The sequence below is a fragment of the Microtus pennsylvanicus genome, chromosome 11, assembly GCF_037038515.1.
Source record: "Microtus pennsylvanicus isolate mMicPen1 chromosome 11, mMicPen1.hap1, whole genome shotgun sequence".
In the NCBI taxonomy this organism is placed as follows: Eukaryota; Metazoa; Chordata; class Mammalia; order Rodentia; family Cricetidae; genus Microtus; species Microtus pennsylvanicus.
Window position 1 is genome coordinate 81,342,982 of NC_134589.1, and position 20,770 is coordinate 81,363,751.

Consider the following 20,770-nt stretch of genomic DNA (forward strand, 5'->3'; position numbering starts at 1 on the left):
GCACTATTTAAACCTCTTTTATTTATGAAACAAGTACACAAAATTATTTCTGTTTCATCTCTATTCATGTGTAGTTAGGGATATTTTGAGACTAATGCAGCATAAAAACACACATTACAATCACCAGAAATTCCAAATATAGCTCTGCCTGTATCACAATTGAAATAGTAATCTTCAAGAAAATATATATCATTTTCGTGTTAGTTGCTATTTGAGTAAGTAAAAAAGAATAAGACTCTGATATATACATATGTAAAAAAGACTCCATGGAAGTTAAGCATAAGATCAAACAAAATATTAATTATACTATGTTTGGTTCTATCTAATGCTGGGTTTATACTTGGAATAACATATTCAATATTTAACCTTGTGCTTGTGTATTTGAAGTAGGTTATGCGCTACACATTATTGAAAAGCTTGGGAGAGTTACACTGTCCTGGGTTTTTTACTGAGCAGAGATTTACCCTTTTAAATTTGAAGAAAGCCAAGATGGCTCACTAATGGGATCAAAAGTTCTAGTTTTTCAACATGGCCTTGGTAGTCAAGAGTAGATTTCTTTCCATGATTAACTGCTTTTACCTATAAAAATGCATTAATTATATTTACTCACAGATTTAGACCTAATTTTAACTAGCATTTAGTTTAATACATATTGTATTAAAAACACACAGTAGTCATTAGCTATATAAAATACGCTATTTCTAAACTCTGGAAAACCAAGAAATAAGTGATTGCATATGTGTATGTGTATATGTGTATTTCTGCATGCATGTACATATACATGTACAAAACATATATATGTGAATGTATGCAACAATGATGATCAATGATAAAGATACTACAACTTATAGAGTGAGGAGGATATGGGAGGGGTTCATCAGAGGGAAAGCCAGGACAGTTGGAGGAATTAATGGAATTCTATTTCAATTAAAATAGAGTTTAGAACTCAGAGCTACTTATGAGTGACTAATTTCAGTTTGAGAATCAGATGATGTCATGGAAAACATCTAAGATACAGTTTTTACGTTGAAATAATAGACATACAGATCAGGGATCTAGACACAGTGATTAGCATGTTATACCAGTGGGTAGGTAAAGGGAGGAAATTGCTCTGGAAATCAGAGAGGCAAAGTTAAAACTGGATACATGTATTACATAAGTTTACATTTACTACATATTATTATATATTATGTATTTTTACTATATATGATATATTTATTACATTTATTGCAAAGTTGCTATAAAGCGATATCATGTATTTGTCTTGCCACTTGATGCAGCTGTGGTCACTGGTACATCCATTCAGAATATATTTGCGGGAATAGTTGTTTGTGAAATATTGAGATGCTTGTTAAAGAGCAAATCAAGCATACTAAGACATCTGCACCACTGGGGAATTATATGTAAAACACCCTTACAAACAGCTGTTGGCATCTGTTTCCTTTGTGTAAATATAAGGGGCTTCATGTTTGGTTTTTATTTTTAGTTTTTAATTTCAACACAAAAAAGCAAGTTCAGTTCTCCTTCTTCAAACCGAGTGTTGAATTGATGATTTTAGATAGCATTGGCTTGGGAAAGTCCGGTGTACATGGTGAAAATGTGATGTTTTGCTGCTACGGTTAAGTAAGTTCCAGTGTCACTGCTTCGAATCATTCCTATTCTTCATCTGTCCTTCTGTCTCTGAGGTCAGCTGTATGAGGGTGTGATTGGAACCAGCAAAACCTCAGAGAATATATATTTGGAGGCAGGTGTTTTATTTAACCCTGGACGATTCAATCGCATATTACTTGGTTAGATGACAATCACTGAACCGTGAAATTTCATGTGTCTCTGTGGCTATTGTTTTATAAATAAAATCATTGAAGAGAGTTCCATTGTAGTAAGAGCCACTGTGTGAAACATACTTGATAAAGAACTTGGTGCACTGAAGATGCACAGCTTTTGTAAAAATGGAACAAACCAAACAGAGCTATTGCTGATTGAACCTGTTCTAATTATTCTTAATTTCGACTCTCTTTTAAACAACTCCATTTAATCCAGACATAGACTACAATATGCATTCTTTGGAACCACAGCCATAAATCCTAAAGGAACAATAAATATTAGTCTCATTAGTAAATGTTGTTAATGGATAAAACCTATTTGAATGCAGGAGCTTTTGTTTCCCAGTCCTTTCATAACAAAGGTAACATAATGATCATTCAGAGGTCTTAACTTTCCGCCAGGATGAGGTGACATTTGAATGAATGCAACGTGAGAGAGAATCCAGGATACAAGGACAGATTATCTTTACCTCATCTATACTGAGTTTCTGATGTAGAAATCAGACTAAATATGTTTCTGTAAAATATTGCCATGTTGGTTTAATGTTAAAGAAAGATGAGAATAAAGAAAGGAGGGAGAAATGGAGGGAAGAAAGCAAGGAATAAAAGGGAGTACTGAGAATTCTGACTACCCAGAGGCAGGCACTAAGATGAGGATTTCTTTACAACATTTTCAAGGGCATCATAGTTGTAAAATGAGTCAAAAATATAATCTAGACTTATATGTATTGTTTCAGTTAAGGTTACTATTGCTGTAGTGAAACACTCTGGCCAAAAGCATCTTGGCAAGGGTTCATTTTGCTTACTCTTCCGTATCACAGATAATCATGGAAGACAGTCAAGGCAGGAACTCACACAGGACAGGAAACATGAGGAAGGAGTTGATGCAGAGACCACGGAGGGATGCTCTTTTCTGTACTGCTTGCTATGGTTTGCTCTTATAGAACCCCAGACTACTAGCCCAGCATCCATACACAAGGAATTAGGCCCTCCTAAGTCAATCATTTCCTAAGAAACTGCCCTATAGGTTTACTTGCATTCCTTTCTTAGAGGAACATATACTCTATTGAGATTCTGTCCTCTAAGATGACTCTAGCTTGTGCCAAGTTGATATAACACTAGCCAGCAAAAGTATCATACATAGAAATAGCAAGAAATTTATACAGAGTCTGAGAGCATGGAACCAATGAAGGAATATTATGAGACAAAAGGAAAAGAAAGGTCTCTGTGGGATACTGGATGTGAATTAAGAAGCACTCAGAGAAGGGATCAGGAAATTTCTCTGTCACTACAGGACCTGAATGCAGAAGGGAGCCACATTAGAGACAGAGCAGTCAAAAGAAATGTTACATAGTAAACTGGGAATTGTATTATACCATTATACCAACCTCTTTGGTTCAGAACCATTTGATTTAACTTTTAAAGACTGATACTAATTTTAAAAATACTTGTAAAAAAATACTGATCAGTGTTTTTTTAAAATCAGACTTTAAACAACTGAATTGAATTCCAGGAGAGGCCTTTTCAACTCAAGTATGAACAAAGGAGATTTGAAAGATGTTTATCCCGTGTTTCATCTTTCCTATCCATGCTGACTTCCTATGATAGGTCCCGTGAACTCACAAATTTTAGGGCTATTGTGATCTGCTGATCTAATCAGCAGCTTCTGCCAACACAAGTAACATGTGTGTGCCATGTATAGAAAGATGGCACTTGGTTTCAATTTAGTAGACTATAAACAAATGATTTCTGGATACTTTAGTAAACTAACTAGAACCTGGTATGATGACACACGTTTTAATCCTAGAACACAGGAGGCAGAGGCAGGTAAATTTCTGAGTTGGTACCTACCCTGGTTTTCCTGGGAAGTGTTGGTTTCCAGGGTACACATTGAGACCTTGTCTCAAATAATAAATGAATAAATTATAAATGTCGTAAGGGGTTTTTCTTTAAAAGAGAATTGGACAATATTATTGTCAAGATATGCCTGCCCCAAAATAACTTAGCCATTCAGTTCTGGCTTTTGGCTAGTCTAAACAAACCTATGGAGAGTACTGATTTTTATTATTATAGTGAAATAAGGGACCTCTCAAATAAGTGTAATATGGTTTATTTTATTATGATAATATATTATTAAGGCAGATTTTTTGAGCATTTCTTCCACACGCAATGCCTCTTTGAGGTAGTCATGACATATAGAATGCTTAATCCTTCTTCCTGTTTATTTTGGGAGACATAGTTAACTATGCCTCATTTTGAAGATCTTAGATTTTCTACCCTTTCCACAGCAGAGGGCGATATAGGCAGGAATTGCATGATTAGTTGCTATTTATTGAAATGTTTAGCTGAGTAAATATATTTGTTCACCTTACCAATGTTTACTGAGCACATTGTGCTGGTTTGAAAGGGCCAAACCACCACATATAGTAAATTCTTTGCCACAAAATAAATTAGAAAAAAAGCAAATACTTAAAAATATGAAAAACTCATGATGTGAAATTGTGAAGAGATGGATGCATATTTGTATGGAAAGGAAGAGCATAGATGGGATTCCAAGAAAAGGAGACACCAAATTTTAGTCTTATAAGACAAATAAAAAAATTAAATAATTCTGAATGTGAGTTTCAGAAGTGATACATTGCCAACTAGTGTTTGTATTTAGCAAATATATGTTGAGTTTGTCTAGGTTTTGTGACCCACAATGAATTGGGACATATGATTTTGCTTGGAACTCTTATTCTTATAGGGAGACAAAGTGTCTGGAATTAGAATGTGAGCTAAGGTAAAGTACATACATGGGTCACACTGTATGGTAAGTATTTATGCACAGTATTAATTTAAGACACAGAACTACCCATACAAGTATTTTCTTCCACTGAGTAAATAGAAATGATTGGGTATATCAGACAGAGTAATGAACAGACAGTCCAAACTAGGTACCCAGGCTGTGACACGTGTGCTTTCAAATATCAAATAACTACTGAAGGCCTTCGTAGGCGTGGAAGTGCAATTAGTGAAAGGAAAATGGTAATCATCTCAGAATGGCAGAATGGAAGGTTCTGTTGCAGAAAACAGATCTTTGATTCTGACCACATCAGCAGGCTGAGTAAACCCTTCAGCTCCCAACTGTTACATCTTATGGGCTTTTCTGACTCCAAAATGAAGATCATTTGACCTCAAAAACAACAGATCAAACACCATTGAAGCGCTGTCCACAAATGGCTTTTGGAGCTTGTTTAGGATTTCCCAAGTGTCATCAACTTTCCTGGTCTAGACTGTTCTTCAGTTGGTTTTCTCAGGGTTGCGTGCCATTGACCCACAGTGGTGTCTTTATTAGTGTCATCTGCTTTAACACGACTCATTGTCCAGTCTCTTTCTCACTCCCAAGGGTTTCATTTGTCTCCCTGAATGAAATGTAAGCTAGGTTCACAGTAAGCCTTTGGAAAACCCCAAATGACCATCAAGCCTATGGGCGAACGCTGATAGACCAGCATCCTATTATACACACTGAAGGCCTGAAAAAGGCAAGAGCAAGAAGTCTTATCTAGCTGATTGAACCAGATTGCCAGCAGGGACCTCAATGGTGACAGAGACAAAATAAATAAGCTAGCAATTTAAAAAAAAAGTGACTTGTTATATATCATAGAGAAGAGGGTAGAAGTAGAAAAATAAAGATCTAATGTGATTGTAACAGTCGAGAAAATGAAACATATCACTGGTAACTGACAGGAACAGAGTAAGGCAAAGCAAGTTCTACCCTAATATAAATCTCAAATCGTCTGATCCCCAAGACACACTTAAAAGAGTCACACTTCGCGAGCCTTAGAGAGGTGATGATAGAGATGTCTCTTTTAGGGTTGAGCACTCTCAGTAACTTATTCTCAGAGATTCAAGCAGTTATGAGAGTTTGTTTTAACCAACAAGCTATTGTTAGTAAACGATGGCTGGGAAGGGAGAGTCATTGTTCTATCATTTTATGTACACTAGGAGTCTGCCTATGTACCAGGGAATAGTTCTGAACTCACATTGGATTGGATGCAGTGGATTGAATGCAATGGGAATTTTTTTTTTTTAAATTTTAGTGCAGAGAAAATGGACGGGGGAGAAGATATAGATGTGTATGATCTTAACACGTTATACATAGATATGAAATTTTTAACGAATAAATAAAAATACTTTAAAAAATCATGCTCATATTAGAAGCTCATCTTCATACATCTGAAAGAGGAATAGCAATGTGGCAGTATGCTTCATTTGAATGAGATTGGGATGTCTGTTTTGTCTTAATATTTAAAAAAAAACACTGCTTTTTCAAGTTCATTGCTCTGAGTTCCCATCGCACAAGACACAGCAGTTCTTTGCCACTCTACCCCAGAAGAGACCAGTGAGCAGACTGCAGGTGCTGTCTTTCCTACTGAAATCCATGCAGGCACTGGCAAGGCAGGTTAGGAAGTGAGGCCAAAACTCATGGGCATCTGTATTCGGGAATTTCTGCTCTATGGGCTCCCTATCTCAAACCCTGTTATTAACGGGGATGCTAACACCTGCCAGTAAATGGGCACTTCATGTCACTAGGTGACTCAATCATTAGGTGAGGGAACTCTATCCAAATAATAAGTTTGGTGGATTGAATCTTTGTACAACCTGTTTTTCAAGAACAAAGCCACTGCATGGTAAATTTGTTTTTCTGGGCTTCCTGTTTACCACATAAGACAAGATGAATTTGAGTAATGCCAAAGGGAGGGATTGAATCATTTATTAAGTGCAGTCTTGGACAGGTGTCTCAAATGTCAATTCTAGGATTTAATCTAAACTAATCTTCACAAAAGTTAGATTTAATGGAAATGAGCACCCAGAGGAATTCAATGTGCAGGTTAGTTGGATGCTTAAAATCGCAAATACTGCTGTTAATGACAATCTTTTAAATAAACTCTCTACTTGGCTCTTATCTGCCTGTGCTCTCAGGTAAAAAGTATTTGGAAAATTAATGCTGGCTTACTGGTAGGAAGGATTTATACAAAACAAGTTGTTTTTTTCTTTATCCCAGTCCTTGGAATATAGTCAATTATTTCCTTTTTCTTTAATTTTCTCTTTCTTTTTTCTCATTTTTGTTTTTAAAGACCGAGTTTCTTTGTGTAACCTTGACTGTCCTGGAACTCTCTCTGTAGAACAGGCTGGCCTCAAATTCAGGTACCCCTGTGCACTTTTGTTTACCCATTGCTGGGGTTAAAGTTATTTGCCACCATGAACAGCTTTTCTTCCTTCCTTCCTTCCTTCCTTCCTTCCTTCCTTCCTTCCTTCCTTCCTTTCTCCCTCCCTCCCTCCTTTCCTTCCTTTGCATAGCAAAGGAGATGATAAATGTCTTGTATTTCTTGAAATGGAAACATTACAGTAATACCAATGATATTCAACTCAACTTGCATTTTTCAGTAATGACCAGATATTTTGCTATTTTTCTTTTTCTTTAATTTTTATTGAGAAAGAAATTTTCCTCATATAATATATCCCGATTAAAGTTTCTCGTCCGTCTACTCCTCCCATTTGTCTGCACCTCACCTCCCACCCAGATCTGCCTATCTTTTGTCTCTCATTAGAAAACAAACCCTAACACAGTAGACGCTTTCTAAAATATACACACATATGAAGGGGATCTAAATGAAATCGCCAGGTAATAGAGGAGACAGAAGCAAAAATTGAACATCTCTCTTCACCAAAGGAAGGTTCTAGTACTGGGAATGGGTTACTTTTAATTAAGTTGTTGATCTACGGGATTTCCCAAACACCCCAGGCTACTGCCAAAAGTATAGGTGGGTCTCCAAAATCTAACAGGAAGGATCCATTGCTGAAGGTAACACATACACAACTCATTGAACAGAGCCTTCACACCTGTGTGGGAGCAGCCTAGATAGAGGAAGCTACTCTGCAGGCTACTTAAGAAGAAATTTAAATGCCAATACAGTCACAAATCCTTTCATCCACAAATAGTGTTCTAGTGCAGTGGTGGCACAAAGCCTGTGGGTGTAACCAACTAATATCTGATTTGACAACCAATAATCAAATGGTAACTAACTTTACCTGTCTCTCCTATATCCACTCCCTTGTTCCACTCTTCCCTCTGCACACCCCCCACCCACTTAAGCCTATAATTCTATCCCATCCCCATCTATCCATAACTATTTGTTCAATGCTCTTTTCCTAGGAATATTTTTCTAATCTTGCCTCCAGTTCTTTATCTAAACTTTGTCTTTCTAAAGATTGTAGTTTGTTTACCATTGACTTAACAGCTAATAGCCATGTGTAAGTGAATACACACCATATTTGTATTTCTGGGTCTGGGCCACCTCACTCAGGATGATTTTGTTATAGTTCAATCCATTTACTTGGAAATTTCATTTTTCAGTGGCAGAGTAATATTCCATTGTGGGGAATGTACATTTTCTTTATCCATTCATCTGTTGAGTGACATATAGGTTGTTTTTCGTTTCTGGCATTAATGAATAGGGCAACCATGAATATATTTGAGCAAGTGTCTCTCTCTAGTAGCATGAATGCCCTTTGGGTATATACCAAGGGTAGTATTCCTAGACCTTAAGTTAGATCAATGTCCATCTTCCTGAGGTACTGACACACAGGGTTCCAGAGTGAATGTACAAGTTTGCATTCCCTCTGTCAATTCCTCAATCTTACCAGCAAGAGATGTCCTTTGTGTTATTGATCCTAGCCATTGTTATGGGTGTAAGACAAAAACTCAAAATAGTTTTGATATGTATTTTTCCATCAACTTGAACATTTCTTTAAGTGTTTCTCAGCTGTTTGAATTTCTTCATTTAAGAATTCTCTATTTAGATCTGTACTGTTTTCAAATTAGGTTTGTTTTAGTAATATCTAGTTTTTTTAGTTCTTTATATATTTTGTATATTAGTCCTTTATTGGATGTATCGTTGGTTAAAAAAGAAAATCTTCCCATTTTGTAGTCTGCCACTTTCTCCAAAGGATTATGCACTTTGCTTTATAGAAACGTTTCAGTTTTATGAGGTCCCATTTATTAATCACTGATCCTAGTGTGTTATGATGCTGTGGTGAAAAAAAAATATATCATGTGCCAATGAGTTCAAGGTCATTCCTCACCTACTCTTCTATCTGTTTTTATGTTTATATCTTTGATCCATTTGGAGTTGATTTTGTGCAGGTAATAAATATTGATCAATTTGCATTTATCTATATGTAGACATCATCATTTATTGAGCATGCTATCTTTTTTCCAGTATGTGCTTTTGGCTTCTTTATAAAAAATCATGTGTCCACAGATGTATAAATTTATGTATCGGTTTTCAATTCCATTGATCAATATGTTTGATTGTGCCAATACCATGCTATTTCTATTACTACAACTGTGCAGTACAATTTAAGTTCAGAGATGGTGATATTTTCAGCAGTAATTTTATTATTCAAAATTGTTACAATTATCCTGAATTTTCTGTTTCCATATGAAGCTCAAAATTATTTCTTCATTATCTGTGAAGAAGTGTATTGCAAGGATGATGGGGATTGCATGGAATTTATAGGCTGCTTTGGGTAGGATAGACATTTTTACTATATTAATCCCAGTAATCCATAGCATGGGCAGTCTTAGCTATGTTCAAATAGAGTTGCATGATCATATCTCTAAGAACCACAATAGCCTTTGTTGTGTGAGTTCTTCAGGAGCATTGGCACTCAAAAAATATGCTTCACCTTATATATTAATTTCTGATTACAAATATGATGCCAGATGGTATATTTTGAAAGTGACAGAGTAAGCCTATACAAAAGACTGTCACACATCAAATCTAAATATTGACAGGTCAAAAAATATCAGATATGTGTAGTATTAAATGAAATTTGTAAAATAATTTGAGCTGTGTGTCCCTTCTTCAAGGCCCTGTATCTCATAAAAAGCAAAAAATAAAAAGTCATAGTTGGGATTTCACTCCTCTAATATAAACACACACACAAATGTGCAAAGATACATATATAGTAATTAAAAACATAGTTTTTAATAGTTAATAATTAAATTAAAATTTATATAGTTAAATTTTGGCAAATTTGAGAAGGTCTATTATATACAGGCACTAATCCTGAATAGTTTTTCTAGAGAAATAGTCAAATAGGAGTGCTATGGATCACTTCTGAAATTCATTGACAACATATACATTCATAAATGTTATAGCAAACTAGCTAACACAATTCAACTGTTTCTTAGAATCTATTCCACACTAAAGGGTCTAAAGAATATAAATAATGTGTAAATTTTAAATGGGCAAAAATCAGACAAGGAAAAACATTCGTGTGAAAGACATAAAATAAAATTAGCCTAAGAGATAACAAATGAATTTCAATAGATTCTGAGGAATTTAAGACATATTTTTTTCTCTCCATCCCTTTTTCTTTCCTTCCTTTCCTCTTTCGTTTTTGTTTCTTATTTTTTCCCCCTTACTTCCTTTCCTTCTTCTGTCTTCCCATGTCCTCATCTTTTTTCTCTCTCCCATTACCTATATACAGATGTACAAGTAAATATATATGCACACACACATGTTTGTGTTTGTATCTCTTCCTAAAATTTCAAATATCTATACTGTAATAAATTATGGGCAACCTTTTTTCTGTGAAAATCCCCATATTTTTACCTTTGAAGCTTCTGCATTCTTATTTGCAACTATTCTATCCTGTCGTATTCTGAGTGAAGTCATACTTATAATGATACAATGATGTGCTATGTTCCAGTAACAATTTATTTATAAATCAGGTGGCTTCTCGTTGTCAATCATAGAACAGTAAGTGAACTTTGACATAATTTATCTGTCTTTTTCATGATCAGTGGCAGTATGAGTAATACATTTTGATATAATATTCAACTGATAAACTTACTTATTGTATACATTATTAACATTTACAGATAGGCAGTGATAAATTTTTTAAAAATATTTAGTATGAACTATTTTATATGCCCAGTGTCTCAAACATTGGTCCTATCTAACACTGGGGATAATATTCTAAATTTGATATTGTAATCTGTATTTCATATAGATTTGTAAACCATCTGAATAAGGTGTTAGCTCACGGAGGGTCTCATTGATTATTTATACAATGACTACTTTTCACTAGCAAAATTTCTGCATTACTTAAGTGACAATTAGATCTCAATGCTGTCAGAAAATGTTTGACAGTCCTCAAGCTGCTAAAGATAATATACATTGATATTTTAAAAACTAAATTATAGTAGATCTCACTTTAGTCTGATAATTAGAGATTTAGGCAGTGGTATCAGACTCTCCTTTCATTGGAAGATATAAGAAAAGTACCATTTAACAACACCATGGTAAAGTGTCTACTCTTGTCTTACAAGTAAAAGGTGTATGAGAACCATCCCTTGTTATTTTTTTCTTTCTGATTGGGACTTAACTATGTGGGAGCTCCAGTCACGGGTTGCTACAGATTTGTCAAATGTAGGAGATATGCCAAGAGAATCTTAGAAAATGCGAAGGGTGCCTGACATGATCGAAGTCCTGAACTAATCAGGACTGTTTATTTTAGCATTGTGCTACACATAAAATTATAACTTTAGAAGATGGCCAGTCCCAGGGAACTTTATTTCCATTTGTGAATATTTGAATTGCTGCACGAGACTAATAAGTCTCTATTTCTTGGTGGTCCAAAGAGTGGAGCCCAGAATCAGAGGCCATATGGAGGCTTTTCCTCTTTATCTCAAATAATGCAGATTCTTATGAAAAACATTAGGGAAGAAAGAAATGCAAAACAATACTTTTACAGATTTGCTAAGTCCTGTTTTATTCTCCAAGGAGACAACCTTAGGGTAATATTATAGTAATAATAACTTCAGACTGAGATCTCCATTAATAGAAGAAGTCTAAAAGTATTATTTTTATTCATTCTTTGAACTATTCATAGCTACAGTCAATGAAATTTGATCATATTCATCTTGGACCCTTCTCTCAAGTCCCTGCCCCTTCCATGTCCTTTCTCTTTTTTAAGTAGTCCAATAAGACAAATAGTGTTGTGCTTCTGCACCTGGATATGAGGCCATCCACTGGAACATGGTCATATACTAGAGACCATACCCACGAAGTAAACTGACTTTCCCTCCCAATGAAGCCATAAGAAACAATAATAGCTCATCAATGAATGGTAGAGCCACTTCATCCTTCTGCCATCCATGCTGCAATGTTGATTGGTTTGGTCTGACTTTTTAAATGCAAAGCTAAATATCCAAGTTGAGGTAGAAGGTTCCAGCAGAGGCAAGCTATTCTCTTTGTTTATAAAAAGACAAGAAAGGAGCTATAATGGCCATTTGACTTCATTGTGTTTTGTGTATTCCTACCATGATAAATAGCCCCATATCTTCACAAAGGATGAGGATTTAATATTATAATTCTTCTAATTAAATGATGTATTTTTTAGATCCCATATATGGAAGAAATATTTCCCAAAGCCCGAGTCATATTCATTATCAGACCATTAGGAGAATTTGATGGAGCACAAGGGATTGAGTTTATTTTGGAGGCTATCAATGTCATTAATGTGAAGGGAAGTTTGAAATATAGCTGAATTGGACTAACCATTTTTGCATTTTTGAATGTCAGTCCTTCTGAAGATATATGGCGCCACATGCTTGTCTAATGCCATTAGAGCTTGTGTGGACATTTGGGTGTGGGTGGGACAATAAGCATTTGCAGCAGAATCTTTCTGTCTGTGACTTTTTCGGCACCATCTGGGTTCCTGTATTTTCTCCGACTATCTATTCAGCATTCAGAAGGAGAATTAGATGAAAAATAGATGAAAGGATGTGAACATGCAAAGGCAAAAGGAAGCGCTTTCTCACTCAACTCCCCCAGTTGAGCTGCTCCCTGATTAAAATACTAATACATGACAACTGGTGCAGGAAGTCCATACTGAGGCCTGAGAGCTTGGCATGATCAAAGGCGCGTGTTATTCCTGCCTCCTTCTGTCAGCAGTAACTGAGCAATCCGGGCTCCTGATTGGAAGAGCAAATTTCCTTTGTCCTGCACATGCTGTATTTATCCCTCACGAATACCCACAAAACTCAGCAGGGATTTGGCTGAGAGAGTAGGATCACTCCTTGCAGAAAAAGTGGTAATAAATCTGGAGGCTTTGTAAAAGATCTGAAAGCTGCCTTCACAATTTGCCGGAGGAGGTGTGTATAGCCAGGAGGAAGGAGATTATGTAAACTACAGAGGCGAACTGGGGGAGCTTGGCAAAGAAGATCTAAGAAGACTCTCTGAATATTCTTAGCTAGAGGTGGTTAGCGGCTCAGCACACAGACTTCTTACATCACCTTTCCCTTCCACCCAGAGAAGTCAAACAAGAGGCTCCTCTGCTCTGTTTTGGAAATTTAAAGGAACCTTTCTGCTCCTAATTTAGACAGCATACCTTACATTAAAGGCCAGTTTCTGTTTGTCACATTGTGTTGCATTGTGGCATTTATTTGCAGTATTTTCTGCACAGTTACTTAAAAAAAAAAAATAGTATTTACCTCTTCCAAAATCTTTGAAAATAGGCTTTGGTAAAATGTTCCAGAGATCAGACTTCTGAATACTCTGAGAAATGATTTTAACACTTTCAGTTTTCTCCTCAGAATTGAGGGTCCTGTTGCGACCCTCTTCTAATCTGCAGAGGATGGGGGATCCTGGGGTGAGTGGGCAGTGGTCTATGGGTGGGAGGATGGGGGTTCTCTCTCCACGCCTATGTTACACCCTGACTCTTGAGCACCAGTGCTATAGGAAAGAAGCAGGAAGCTGAGAGAAAGCAAAACCCCAGAAAAACCAACAAAAGAGGTCATTTCCCCCCTCCCATTTGATTTTGGCAAAGCTTTAATATCACTAAATACATACCGCACTTTCTTTAGCATGCCACTTTACTTACAATATATATTCATGAGGCTTTTATTTTAAAAACCTCAATTTCATAAACAGCAATGAAAACTTTCTAAATCTAATTTGCCTGTGTCTGAAAAACAAACCAAGAACTCTCACAGGGGCATCTTTCTCTACAACCTTACAAAGGGAAACACTGTTTTTTATTTACCTCTGCCTTGTGAAATGCCTCTTCTAATATTGCGTTCTTGTAAAGCAGAGATTAAGAAACCAAACCATGCCCTTGGGCAGGCAGGGAAGCTGGGCCAAGATGCTCTCAAATAAACTGTATTAATCTGAAAGTTAGAGAGCTGCTTTGATGAGGTCAAAGACAGAAGGGAGCTTTGGGTGGGAAGCCCTCATCTTTTGTTAAGTTAGTCAAAGGATTATTTACTAATAACTAGGGTATTTTCTCCGAAATCTATCTCCCTCCAAGGTATTTCCCAGAACTCCATCATCACCAAACTGTTTTTCTTCTATGGAAACATGATTTTTGATGACAACAAACAGAGAAAATAGTATTTGAATGAGATTCTGACAAAGCAAAGATTCCAATTTTCCATTTTCAAATTTAAAAATGAAAATTGATGCTAGGATATGAGCACCAGTGCCATGCTGAAAGTTCTTCTGAGATTTTATTTTTCAATAACTAAGGCTACATGGATCTTCCCCTTTGGAAGGCTTCAAGTGTAGCAGTGTGTCAGATTAAAACTGATCAGGGAACGGTATTATTAGATTAATGAGATAATTAGCAAAATTCACAGCTGCCCCCTTTGACAAACATATTCAGTGCCTCTGAGCTAATAAGGCAGACCATAAACTTTTCAAAAATGAAATTTACAGAGGCATTTATTCAACTGGTATTTATTGTGAACACTGATTAGGAAAGGCTATGAATTCTGAGAAACTCCATTGCTGGAGATGGTAATCATGGGCTGTTTTTAGAGACTTGATTTGGGACTTCTTTATTCATAACTATATACAAAAATGTATTATATATGTATGCTTTTATATGCGTATCTATAGTTCAGTTGGAAGATATTTATTACTGACTTTCTTAATTGAACCACTAATGAGGTGGTAGAATCACAGCCATGTGTCTCTATCAGCCAAAATATAAATAAAAAAATCTTGTTACTTTCAAAGGAAGCCATTTCTCCCTTTTTCTTCTCTCTTTCTTTTTTTGTGAGGGCGCACAAGATTCGATTCTAAGAGGGTACATATTATTTCTAGGCATTTAAATATTCTTTCAAATGTCTCCCTAATAAGGAAGTGAGGGATTTTTCTCCTGTTGTCAAAAGTGCAGCTGTGAGTTTCTTCTAATTGCTCAATTAATCTAATGATACACTTTCCCTATCATTATCTAACTAATAAGTCTCAGCACCCGGGTTCTAATCTTTGATGACGCTGCCTTGTTTGTCTTTTGATAACATTGACTTGTGAAGTTTTCTACATGCTTTCTCTAGTTCAATACAGCAAATCTCATGTCCCCCACTATGGCTGGGCTGCCTTCTGAACCAAGAGAGGGAGTGCTTTAGATGAGAATGTCATCTCATTTAACCTTTTCCCTTTGACTTCATTTAACCTTTGTTTGAGTTTAGGCTACCACTGTCCTGAAAGTACTTAATACCTAAATGGAGTTTTGGGTTTTGTTGTTGTTTGTTTGTTTGTTTGTTTTTTAAGTCTAAAGGAATCATATCTGAATAAAATGACCAATGAGCAAAAGAACAAATGAATACACAAGATTTTCCTGCTGACCTAGTATTTGAAGTACAGAAGTTTACACAAAATATGCTTTTTTAAAATTTCTAATACATTTTAAACTGAATTGGAAAATAAATTGGTATGTGTTGTTATAATTGGTTTTCATTTGTTTGTTTGTTTGTAATAAGTTACCAGGGGAAACTTAGAATCCAAGCTTTTTTGTTAGGTTCTCAAACCATCCTCAGAATAGAATTGTCTCATGGATATCTTTCTATACTAATCCAAACTATTCATATCCCGAAACCTTGTAGCTTTACCAGTTTCTCTTTTTCTGGTTTAGGCATGAGAACTGCTTCTCTTGCTAAGGAATTCTGTGTCATAATGACTAAGATGGTCACTTTCCCCTTCACTGCCATCAAGTCTAACTTAATCCACCTCCCATCACAGCCCAGGAACAGTTTCAGGTTGTGCTGCCGTTTTAGTCTAGGGCACATGTCCTGTGACTTCTGAACTTCAGCATTGCTCAATTCTGTATTCCCAGGGAAGACACCTATGAGGTATACAAGACAACTGAATGAACTCAGAGTTCCTAGTAAGGCATGTTATGTTGCCAATGCCACCGTGTTCTGGAGTTAGGCAACTCTGTACTTTATTGAAGTACTGCTCTTTAAAAAATCAACTTCCTGATTTTCTCATGAAATTTGTTCAGCTTTTTATTCCCAATTCCATTCCCAATATTACAATTTAGCAAATCTACATTTATTCCTAGTTCTAAATATGGACCAGCGAGCAATCCATCTTGAATGTTACACGTCCTTCTCTCTCCCTTGCAGTAAGTTTCTTATCTAGCATGCTGGAATTTTACAATTTGACATTTTGTCCATAGAAAAAATAATGCTGAGAACTGCCATGTCATTAAAGTTTCTCACTGTTTTATATTAAACACTTACATGACTAATTTAAATAAAAGTATACAATATATTTTATCCATAATTAAAAAGTAAAGCAATAAATATTAAAGAAATGTCCAGAGGCAGGTGGATTTCTGTGAAGTTGAGGCCAGTATGGTCTACAAAAGCTAGTTCCAGGACAGGCTTCAAAGCTACACACACACACACACACACACACACACACACACACACACACACAAACTCTGTCTTGAATAACCAAAATAAATAAAAAATAAGAAAAATTGATAAAAAGCCTTTGAATATGCTGCTTCTCTCTTAGTTAACATCATTAACAATAAACAGAACTTGAGTATAGGGTAGTATTTTAATCTTTGTTTCAAGATAAAAAGGATATATATTTAAAATGAAAAGATCTCCTTATATATGCTTTTTGTTTTCTTTAAAATATTTTATAATTTATTCATTCATATGTCTTTCTTATTTTTATTTTAATTCAGACTTTCCATTTCCAAAGTATACCCAGAGGCATTAATGATTTCTGGAATTGAACATGAATATGTATTTGTTCCTTTTGAAGCAGATATAGAAGAATATACCTTCAGTCTCTTTCCTCGATTTTTAATGAAATTATTTTGGTATCTTAAGGCATTAATCATTTGAAGAGAGTAGTCAAAGCAAATTCACCCAAGAAAATTAAAATTAAGCAATTACATATGACTGTAGAAGCTTACTAATACAACCAACTCCATCAAGTGTGCTGGAAGGCAGGGCAGTACAAAGCCTATCACACCGAACTTGAAGTTATGTTCTGAACACTGTCAGTGATTTGAAGAGGACATTATTTTCAAATAATGTCTTCAAAGCCTAAGCATGTTTATATTATCAGTGTCAACAAAGTCATAAATAGTAAAGTCATATGCCAAAGTCTAAACTTACACCAGAAAAATAACGATAGCCAAAACTTTGTAAAGAAGAGCAAAAGCAAATGCTATTTTATTGAAGTAGGAGTTTAATACTTAGATTGGTCATGCATTAGTTGGGTTGAAAGAAAATAAAAATTTCTTTGGACTTAGTTTCTCAAAAGGGGAACAAATGAAGGCTTTGAACAGATAATATTCTAACTAACTGTCTCAAGCATCAAAATTCTGTTGTTTCCTACTTGAAATTTTTGTCGATTTGTGTGAAAAATTTTGGGAAATTTTTGTTATCCTCTTCAGTGAGCATTTTCATTCTAAATATGGGTAGCAGAAATGGCACATGAAAATATTCCTTTCCATACATCATCTTTTAATACATGAACTATTGTCCTGGACAAGCAACCCTTTGCATACTAAGTGTGCTCCATAGCTCGTGTTCTTGCTCTCATTCAGCAGAGTAAACAAACATCCTGTTGGGGTTAAGGATTAATGGCAAGGAATCGCATGACTGTACAGCGTGTAACCTTGAGGGAAGAGATCAAGGGAAATGTCAGTCAAACACCTGCCCTTAGTGCAGTTGCTAATTAATTCGTGAACATTGACTCAGGTTGCAGATTTGCTAGTGTACAAGGGAATCAAGTCCCATCCTATAAATACTGCCTTGATTTAATGAGGCTTTAATAGGATTAAATGGTTTTAACTTTATGACTTCATGTTTTTGATGATGGCCGTATAGTGCTTTTGGATATGGATAGATATGATTTTTCTCTGAGTTTCAGTAGGAGATGACAGGCGAAAAGTAAGGTGCATGAAAAGGGGCAGAGTCTGCTCAGCTTATTTTGTGGAATTTTAAAATAAGATTAAAAAATGAAATGGTCTGGTATCTCAAAGTAAACATGATAAGTTATTCAGGATCTCCATCAAAGTTAATTAACATCTATTTAAGTGGGCCATATTCTATTAATGTGAATGTGAACTGTTTTGCCCACACTAAGTTTGCAAATTTATGTGGACGTTTAGTCTAAATCATTTTTTAAATTATGTTTGCTCTCAGATTTGCAGGTGACATATTGATGCTAGCTTGTCATTTTGAAAGACTTTGGGCATAATGTCAGAATAGTTTGGATATTTTTTATCAGTTGCTACAGGTTTCTAACACTATAATTTGACTTTGAATTCTTAAAAAATAAAAACTGAAAATTTGGCTATGCTTTCATTTCACATGTTTGAATGATGTTATCATATCATCTATTGATAAACTTTTAATCTTAGTTTAGACTTAATGCCTTCATCATCTTTTAATTCAAGATTACTAAAAGTTATTGTTAGTTTTATGAAAACATAAAGATATATGATGCAATGCGAGATTATTTTATTTTGTAACTACTGTTAACTGTGGTAACAGTACAAAGGAAAATATCACTCCTTGCCTACGAATCAATCCAAACCCTTGTATTCCTGTTGGAAAAGTGACGGTCATGCTCTAGTGTGGTCTATGTCCTTTCGCTGCTATCATTCTAGGCTACTCAGTTATAAACTCTGTAGTAAATTCAATGAACAAACATTACAGAATTATTTATTATTAAAGGCAAAAATTATCATATGAGGAAAACATAAAGTAATTACCAAGAATATCATTTCTACTAGACATAGGTATCAGGAAGTAGATGTCATCTTAGCAGACCAAGACCAAGGCAAGCACCTTCAGTTTAGGTATGATCCATGAAGTTGCTACTTTAGATAGTTAATATTTGATCCAAGAACTGCCAACAAAGCCAAAGTAACCTTGGAAAGTTCGAGAGTAGGGGACCAAGCAGGATAAACAGCCACAGTATTACATTCAAAAGAAGCAATGAGTTTTAAGGTTCAACAGCATCAACTGGAGCACAGTTCATTAGAGAACCAAGCTGTAAATCAGAAAAGCATGGACCATGCTGTTTATTTTCAAAATAGTCACAAGGATTAGCTATCTACTGTATTGATTTCCTTGACTCTGTTTGAATGCCCTAGTTGAGACATGTTCATCTTAGTCCTGGTCACTATAGTGTAGGAGGTCTTTCTGTCTTTGTGTTGCTTTCATTGATTAATAAAATTAATAAAGAAACTGCTTTGGCCCTGTTAATAGGGCAGAACTTAGGTAGGTGGGGAGGACAGAACTGAATGTTGGGAGAAGGAAAGAATCAGAGAGATGCCTGAGAGAGATTCTGGAAATTTTACCCAGTAAGCCACTGCCATGTGGCAATACACAGATTATTAAAAATGGGTTAAATTAAGATGTAAAAAATAACCAATAAGAAACTAGAAGTAGTGGGCCAAGCAGTGATTTAATAAATATAGTTTCTGTGTGATTATTTCAGGGCTAAGCTAACCTGATGGCTGGGACAAGCAAGTGGGCCTTCCTGTTACATCACTATCTTTGTTTCTTCTAGGAGTGCCTCCTTCTTCCTCCTGTATCAGAACATATCACATATAATAGGAACTTCATGAGTGGTTGTGCTTGTCAAAAGGAAGAAATGATACTTATCAATCATTTGTGAAATCTATCATGCCTCCCTTTTATTATTCATTAAGAAAGATGCATTAGATTTTTTTATTTGTTACTGATGTAATCATATCTATCCACCCTGTCTCTACCTCCTTATCACTGTATGTGATTCATACTATTTACTAAGAGCTAAAGAAGCATGTCCTCTTTGTATCACTCCCAACATCCACAATTAATTATAAAAGTCTATTATTTTTTATAGATATCAAACCAAGAAATAACTATTTTCAACTTATTTTTATTCCCCTGAGCATTTGTGTGCTTCCCACCATTGTCTATGGTTATGACGATTTTATGCCAGGAATCAGGAGAGTTAAGAAATTGAGGAGACCCACAAGGCTGTCACCCCTGAACCCTGATGTGGTGAAGCTGATGAACCAAGGTGTAGAAGGGCTTATCATATTTCTCAGCAATCAGTAAAAGCTCAAATCTCTGACAATTGGCATTTCTATAACTTATTATCCAAGAATAGTTCACCAACTCAGTGCACCGTGCACATTTATCTAAGAGCATTGCTTGATATAAAAGAAAAATCAATTTTGACACTACACAGGAATGAGGATGGAAGTTCCTCGTTAAACTCTTATTTATTTGATTTAGTGGAGAGTTTTGCATCTGTGAAGCTGGACTTCTTCTAGAGGTCCTGTGCTAATTTTGGCCTGGTATGTTTCTACCTGATCTCTCATGCCAGACCTTAGGGTTACTTGGGGCTTTGCACATACAACAGGTTATAGTACTTGCGATGGACCTTTTCATTGCAAATTATTTCTATAGAAAATGTTTACATTCTTTGTAGGTAATTTAGTTGTTAGAACATAGAACCATTTATATTTAAAGTTTTCCCTTGCTATGTAGACACTTACCCTATTTATATTTTCAACTGTTTTTTAAAAAAGAATTATATGTCTGATAATCAAACTCAAAACCTGGTCACACAAGG